Source organism: Triturus cristatus, chromosome 8 (genome assembly GCF_964204655.1).
Source record: "Triturus cristatus chromosome 8, aTriCri1.1, whole genome shotgun sequence".
NCBI lineage: Eukaryota > Metazoa > Chordata > Amphibia > Caudata > Salamandridae > Triturus > Triturus cristatus.
This window is the reverse complement of record NC_140591.1, coordinates 1,151,860,649-1,151,868,385: the sequence shown is the minus strand read 5'-3', so window position 1 is coordinate 1,151,868,385 and position 7,737 is coordinate 1,151,860,649.

Genomic DNA, 7,737 nt, shown 5'->3' with positions numbered 1-7,737 from the left:
CATATGTTGCCCATCACTACTGCCACCCCAACTCATAGGTGACCTGTTGCCCATCACCCCTGCCACCCCACTCATTGGGGACATGGTGCCCATCACTACTGCCACCCCCAGCAAGAGGGGACCTGTTGCCCATCACCCATGCCCCCCTGCTCCTAGGGGACCTGGTACCCATCACTACTGCCACCCCCAGCCATAGGGGACCTGTTGCCCATCACCCCTGCCACCCCCAGCCATAGGGGACCTGTTGCCCATCACTACTGCCATCTCCACTCATAGGGCTTATGTTGCCCATCACCCCTGCCACCCCCAGCCACAGGGCATATGTTGCCCATCACTACTGCCACCCGCACTCATAGGTGACCTGTTGCCCATCACCCCTGCCACCCCCACTCATAAGGGACTTGGTGCCCATCACTACTGCCACCCCCAGCCATAGGGGACCTGTTGCCCATCACCCCTGCCACCCCAGCCATAGGGGACCTGTTGCCCATCACTACTGCCACCCCCAGCCATAGGGGACCTGTTGCCCATCACCCCTGCCACCCTCAGCCATAGAGGACCTGGTGCCCATCACTACTGCCACCACCAGCCATAGGGAACCTGTTGCCCATAACCCTTACCACCCCCAGCCATAGGGGAACTGTTGCCCATCACTACTGCCACCCCCAGCCATAGGAGGCCTGTTGCCCATCACCCCTGCCACCCCCAGCCATAGGGGACCTGTTGCCCATCACTACTCACACCCCCACTTATAGGGCTTATGTTGCCCATCACCCCTGCCACCCCCAGCCATAGGGCATATGTTGCCCATCACCCCTGTCACCCCCACTCATAGGGCTTATGTTGCCCATCACCCCTGCCACCCCCAGCCATAGGGCATATGTTGGCCATCACCCCTGCCACCCCCACTCATAGGGGACATGTTGCCCATCACTACTGCCACCCCTACTCATAGGATGGGTGATGTGCCACACATCCATCATACTTCAATATTAGGTATGTCAGCAAAATACACCCCCCTAACATTATGACAACAGTGTGTAGTCTGTGACAAATGCCCACAACAGTGATCATGACTTAGAAGATACAATGTAACTAACAGCACATGTGTGACCAACAAATGAGTGTGCCCTACACAAGGCAAGCATCACCATAGCACTGTGTCAATGTAAAAATAACACCCCCTCACAGTGTAGAACAAAAGTTAAGTGTGGGCTTCCAAACTGCAGCAGATGTTGAGCATTGTGGTGATGGGGTCTAACCCCCCCCCTCGTCACAGTGACCAAAAGGTAAGTGTCATCATGGTCAAAGCTGCAAACAACAAACAGCATGTATGATCCCTGCTCCCAAAACATCAAACACTTCTGGGGCGAAGTAGTGGTTGTGTCCCATTCCCACAGAGATGTAGTGAGGCTAACAGTGCTGTGAAAATATAACAGACTCTCGGCCATGTGCAGACAGGCACCACACATGGGGGCTAACAATGCATACAGTGTACAATGACACAAGAGCAGAAGTGACCATCACAAAGCATACACACATCTCGAAAATAGACACACTAATCAAAACATCCTGTGTAGACTGTAGGTGTCAGCTCACAAACTCCCATTCCATGCCAGCAATGGCACCTAACAACCAGGATGAATGTGCACAATGATGTGATATGACTCACAGGGACAGCAGGGAAAATCACAGAAACAGCATCCAGACAATGGCCCACGACAGCAATGCCAATGCACTGATGCAGATGCACTATCACAAACAGGCAACCTCACACGGCACATCTGATACAACATGTGTGTGTGTCTCAGTATCCCCAGGCAACTACACAACACATGAGGGGGGTTGTACAACAGTGACACATATGTGGAGACAGTGCCATACAAAAGTAAACCATCATTGGGACACCCTTAGTGGGCAATCAGGCATTGTGAGATGAGAGGGAGCACAACAGCCACATGTTACACAAGCTGGAATGAACACCAACTAACACAGCAAGAGACTGACATGCAACAGCATTACCCCCAGTGACCGGACATTGGGGGACACAAGCATGCATGACACCTCCACTGTGATGATAAAGGCAGATGTCGTACAAACTGGGAAACCCAGACATGTGTCCTGTTCCACAAACGTACATAACACATACACAAACACAAATCAATCAGCATGGCCCCTCATCCATGGACAACCGGAAGCTAGGGGCACATCCATGAAAACATTTACATCAGTCCACCCTCAACACCACACACCCTGAACTGCAACAATGTGCATCTGTGAAGCCCACATGGACACGTGACATTGCACATGCATCCATGACAAACACAGGAATGTTGGGAGGAACTAAGGTGCACAGACTCCTCACACAAGGATAGTTTACAACCCTGGGGAATAACAGACATACTGCACAGTATGCAGTACATGGCCATGACGTCAAAGCTCATGTAACCTTCAGAATACCTGCCACAGTCACAGGACAATGCAGAAGCCAAGGAGAACCACAAGGCACACATGCTGACACCTGCCAACATTGCAGCCCCAAACCCGACAAGTGGGAGCAGTCACACACAGTTACACATGTCTCAATCACTGAAAGGTACCACCTAGGGACAACTACATGACATTGCAAATAAACAAGTGCCTTGGGGAACCCTGACTGTGTCCCATCTGTGTCTGAAAACATTATCACCACTCAGAACTGACAAATCCCAATGATAATACACCAAATTAACAGTAGTGTGTCATGCACCCACCCATCTGGTAGCCCATGGCAAAGTAGTGGAATGAACACAGTACCACTCAGCAAGCATCAACAACAGGAACATATCAAGGGAACACTGCCTGTGTATGAAAGGGGATGTGGACATACACACATGCTCATACAACACACCTCATGGGCCCAGGCTATGTCATCGGACAACACACTTACTTGAGGGGACCCAACTCCTGTGGAAGCCCAGCTGTGCCAAACATATTCACAGCACGTCTCACTCATGTCAGCAGAACACTTGGTCAGTCAGCCATCAGTTACCACACAATGAAGGCTCTGGTCACAACAGCCTGGGTATGTGAGTCTCCCCTAAGTCATCTGCACATACTCAATACATATGTACAGAAAGTTGCACAGAGGACCCAGTTGCTCCTATACCAATGATGCCCACACCTGTAGGTCCAGTGGTGATGCGCACAAAGTCTGTGAAATTGACAAATTGGACAATGGGAAGCACATCATATGTGCATGGGTGCAAGCCAGAGATGTGACCATGCAAATGAAATGTTCACAGAGATGTCCACAAATAGTTGATCATGACAACGCTAGGGAGCTGCAAAGGATGACATGGATACCCACCAGAATAGGATACATATCTCATGGACCACATAGAGTACCTCACATCAAAACATCAGTATTCTACATTGGAAACCAAGCATTACAGGTGCAAGGGCATGTTAAACATCATCAACATAATGTACAGCTAAACCAACTGCACAGGGATAAAGAAAGGAGCTTTATTCAGCATATTAAAAGTTAAACGTCCGTTCAAACAAAAGGCCAATGGCCAGTCCATGCCCAAATGCCAAGGAGTGAACTAGAGTGACAACTGTCACATGTTGCTTGCCTGCACTGCTAAGGACCGGGGTCATCCCCTCAGAGGGGCATACATGGGGGTAGGCCAGGCACTGCAGGGACAGGATCGAGCGCAGCAGAAAGAGGCAGTGAAGAGGTGGTGGATGCAGGCGAGACACTTGCAACTGCAGTGGAGCTGACTGAAGTGGTGGGTGCAGTCACAACTGTGGTGCACAAATCAGATGGGGTGGGTGCTGGCACAACTCCAGTGGGCAGGTCAGATGGAGTGGATTGGGTCCCCACTGCAGTGCCCAAGTCAGACGGGGTGGTCGTGGACTCCACTGTAGTGCCTGCATCCATGTGAGCGGAATGGGGGGCAGGTGAGGTGGGCAGGACAGGAGGGACACACAGTCTCCACATCAGTGGCACTAACCATCTGACCAGGTGTGGAGGAGTAAGTGGTGGGGGGGAGGGCCTTAGCATTTTGGGGATGGTGTATCTGTGGGTGGGGGAACCCGGGGAAGGGAGTGGTGGGGGAACCTCTGGAGTGGTGGCCTGGGGGATGGAGGACAGAGACTTTGCCTTGGAGCTGCGTGGTGGCGGGAGGTCTTGCTCTTCCGGCTCCGGAGGGACTTGCGGGTGGGGGTCTCAGTCTGACTGCGCCTGGGGGAGGGTGTCAGGGTGTGAGGGGCACTCCCCTCTGTGTGTGGGGACTTCCGCTTCCCCTTGTAATCAGGATCAGCTGGATCGGTGGGGAAGAGGCCAAGGTCACAGAGGAAGAGCTTCTGGGGAGATGGGGTTGCAGGTGAGACAAGAGAAGGGGACTGGGAGGGAGAGGTTTCAGAGGACTACAGAGTGGTTGTGGATGACTGTGTGTGTGTCTGCAAACCATCCTTTGTGAGTGTGGTATCAGTCCCCTGCGCTTGCTTGTGTGCACGTATAGACCTTCGTTTGGGTGGTTGTGTGCTGCCCGTGTCTGTGGCTCTGGGAGAATGTGCAGGTGTTTGTGTGCTTGGGACAGGTAGGCTGCTAGGAATCGTGGGTGGTGCAGGGGTAGGAGCGGTGCAGGACTGTTGGAGGAGGGACACTGCTGTCGTCAGGGAGGAAGCCATGGACTGATTGGTCCTCTCTAGGGCAGACATGCCCGATGAAATGCCCTCCATAAAACACACCAGTTGTGTCAACAGACTTGTGTGTGCATGGAGGACCTTCAGCATCAACGTCTGCCCTACATGGATCTGTCTAAGTAAGTCCACAGACTCCTTACTCAGGGCAGCAGGGGACACAGGGGCAGGGGGTGCGGTGCCTCGCACAAAGGCGACATGCTCACGAACACAGGCGCCTGCAGGGACCTCTGGGATGGGAGCCGATGGGAGGGTGGTGATGGTGGTGGTGGTGGCGGGACAGCCTCACTAGCTGGGCTTTGGTGGCTGCTGACACCCGCCTCCACAAGGGAGTCATCCTCAGAGCTGCTGTGGCCCTCAGCTGGGGGGATGGTGCTGATGACTCGTCTGTGTGGCTCCACTCACCCTCCATGCCACTGGGTCCTCCCCGACTCCTCTCCTTCTGTACCTGTCAGGCTCTGTGGCTCCTCTTGGTCCGTGGAGCTGTCCCCTCCTGTGGCCGTGGATGTATCTGGATAGGAATAGGAAGTAAGAGAACAACATCAGTCACCTGCACCGAATGCACACACCACAGTGAGAACATCACATCAGAGGGCAAGCCCTGGCCTCATCAGCTGAACACAGCTCAAAGTGCCAACACTGTTTAGAATAAGCCAATTGTCATTCTCAACATCAACCATGGCACACAGGTCTCTCCTTGACTTGTACACATATGTCTGTTGCATGTTGAATGCTAATACCCAATGTGCCGACATGCACCACCCACACATTATTTGGACATGCAAGTGAACATGTAGGAGTATATCACTATACACACAGCACATCTCTTGCTACTAACTCAGTACAGGTATCCGGATGAAGGGATGGCCAGAGACTCATTTCACATGTTTGTGATGTATGCCAGCAACACACACTATGATGTTCTCATGTCCTGATGGGCAATGCCACAATGGGGTGCATGGTGCACACATGAACACAATGCAGGATCACTCATAGCAAGTTAAATGCCATGGCACTGGGATGCCCTGAAAGTCAGTCAACACTGTCTCCTATCACAGGGGCAGGGCATCCAGACAACAACAACATGCACTGACTCACAATCCTAGCTCAGGAGTAAAGCTAACTCTGCATATGACCGGCGCACTTGTCCATCCCCTGCAAACAACATATACAGGATCCAGAAGACCCCACATCATGCAAATCAGACATATGAGTCTCTGCAAACACAACTCGCTGTACATTAACACATCACAGTCTGCCATGCATGTAACCCAGCTGCATGAAGGACACAGTTGCATACACCATTGTGCGCTGTCAGATGATCACACACCTATATGTCACACAGGTCTTGTCTCTCACAGTCACATCTCAGATGTCCTGCTGACCCTCTGAATCATGGACACCTAAGTTGTACGTAACAACAAGCCACACCCTAATGACACAGAGGCAGACACCTGAGGGCACATGTCACTCAGCACAACCTGTAATTTAATACACAGGAGTGGGATTACTGAGTGTTTCTTAATGCCCTTGAGGAGGCATGACTGCCCAGGTCTCCATGAAACAGTGTTTGGCCCTGGACAGTAGTCAGTTGGCTAAGCAAGTGTGACATACTTGATATACATACTCCTGAGGCCCCAAAATTGGAGTCCCCTGCTGCATGGGTTTGTTTGGAAGACCCCAGCCACATGTGGCGAGTCAGACCAGAAATTGGAACACATCTCATGGGCACACACAGATCACATGTCGATCTCAGGCATTAGGCAAACAATTGACCCACCCATGAAACACACAACAGAGTCACGGGAACAGATGCTGTCCGGTAGATGAAGCATAGCTGACTGCAGGGACACAGTGCCCTAGTGACACAAGCAACAGACTGTAGGGGCCACACCTGTGGAACAGATGAGGAGGGTGCATCACACAATTGAGGGACCTGAGTATTGGACTACAAGACCTACGTAATGTGGATGTGTGACCAGGCCAAAAGACTGCAATTAGCATGTCAGACATAGTACACAGATTAGGCATGGGCTTACCCCCTTCTTGCTGCTGTCTGGCCTTCAGCTGCTTATCCAGGTCCGGGAAGACCACCGCCAGTATTCGGAGCATGTGGGGGGTCAGGGTCCGGTGTCCGCCCCTCCTGCGCAGAGGTGACAGCTTCATCTGGACACTAGCTATCCTCCGGGTCCCGCCCCGAAGGTCCTGCCACCTCTTCTGGCAGTTGTGGATCCGGCACTTGTAGACCCCCACCGAACGAACAGCCCGGGCGATGGTCAGCCATATCTCCTGCTTCTGGTGGGCATCAACCTGTGAGGAAGACAAAGTTAAAAGTACATTAACACACATGCCCAGATTTGTGCTGCACATATTTGGATATACATGTCATCATCACAAAGGGAAATGAGTTACACAGGTAGTGCAACCATGGGGAAGGACAAATCACCTGCATGTTTGACATGTTAACAATGCCTGGATAGTTTAAGCTTGCACTAATACACTTTAGCAGCAGGACACCTGTTCATTACATGTACCTACACACAGTGAGGATGCTTGCCACTGGTGTACACACTGCTAGTACTGCTAGTCAGACAACATGCATAATTAGGAAGGCAGTGGACTGCACACTCACCTGCTCCCCTGGTTTCCCATAGAGCTGTGGAAGGAGCCCATCCAGCAGGGCCTGGTTCTCCTCCTCAGTGAAGGTTGGGGCCCTCTCCAGAGTACGTGCCATAGCAGGAGCCAGAGGATGCAGAGACAGCAGCAGTGGTAGCAGGGATGTAGTCCAGTAGCATGTAGTGCAGGCAAGTGAGCTCCCTGGGGTCCAGCCAGCCTTATATCTGTGCTGCAGAGGCAGAATCGTGCCTTGTGTCCCAAGTGATAGGTCCAACATGGTTGCATTCTATGAATCTGGCCAATCCATGGAATTGTACGACTCGTACATGCCTTCCGCATCGTTCAAATCTCCACCTTCATGAAACACTTGAAATTGCAACATTGTTGTAGGCATCCAACTGAATTTCCAGTGCACAACTTGTACAAGTTTTG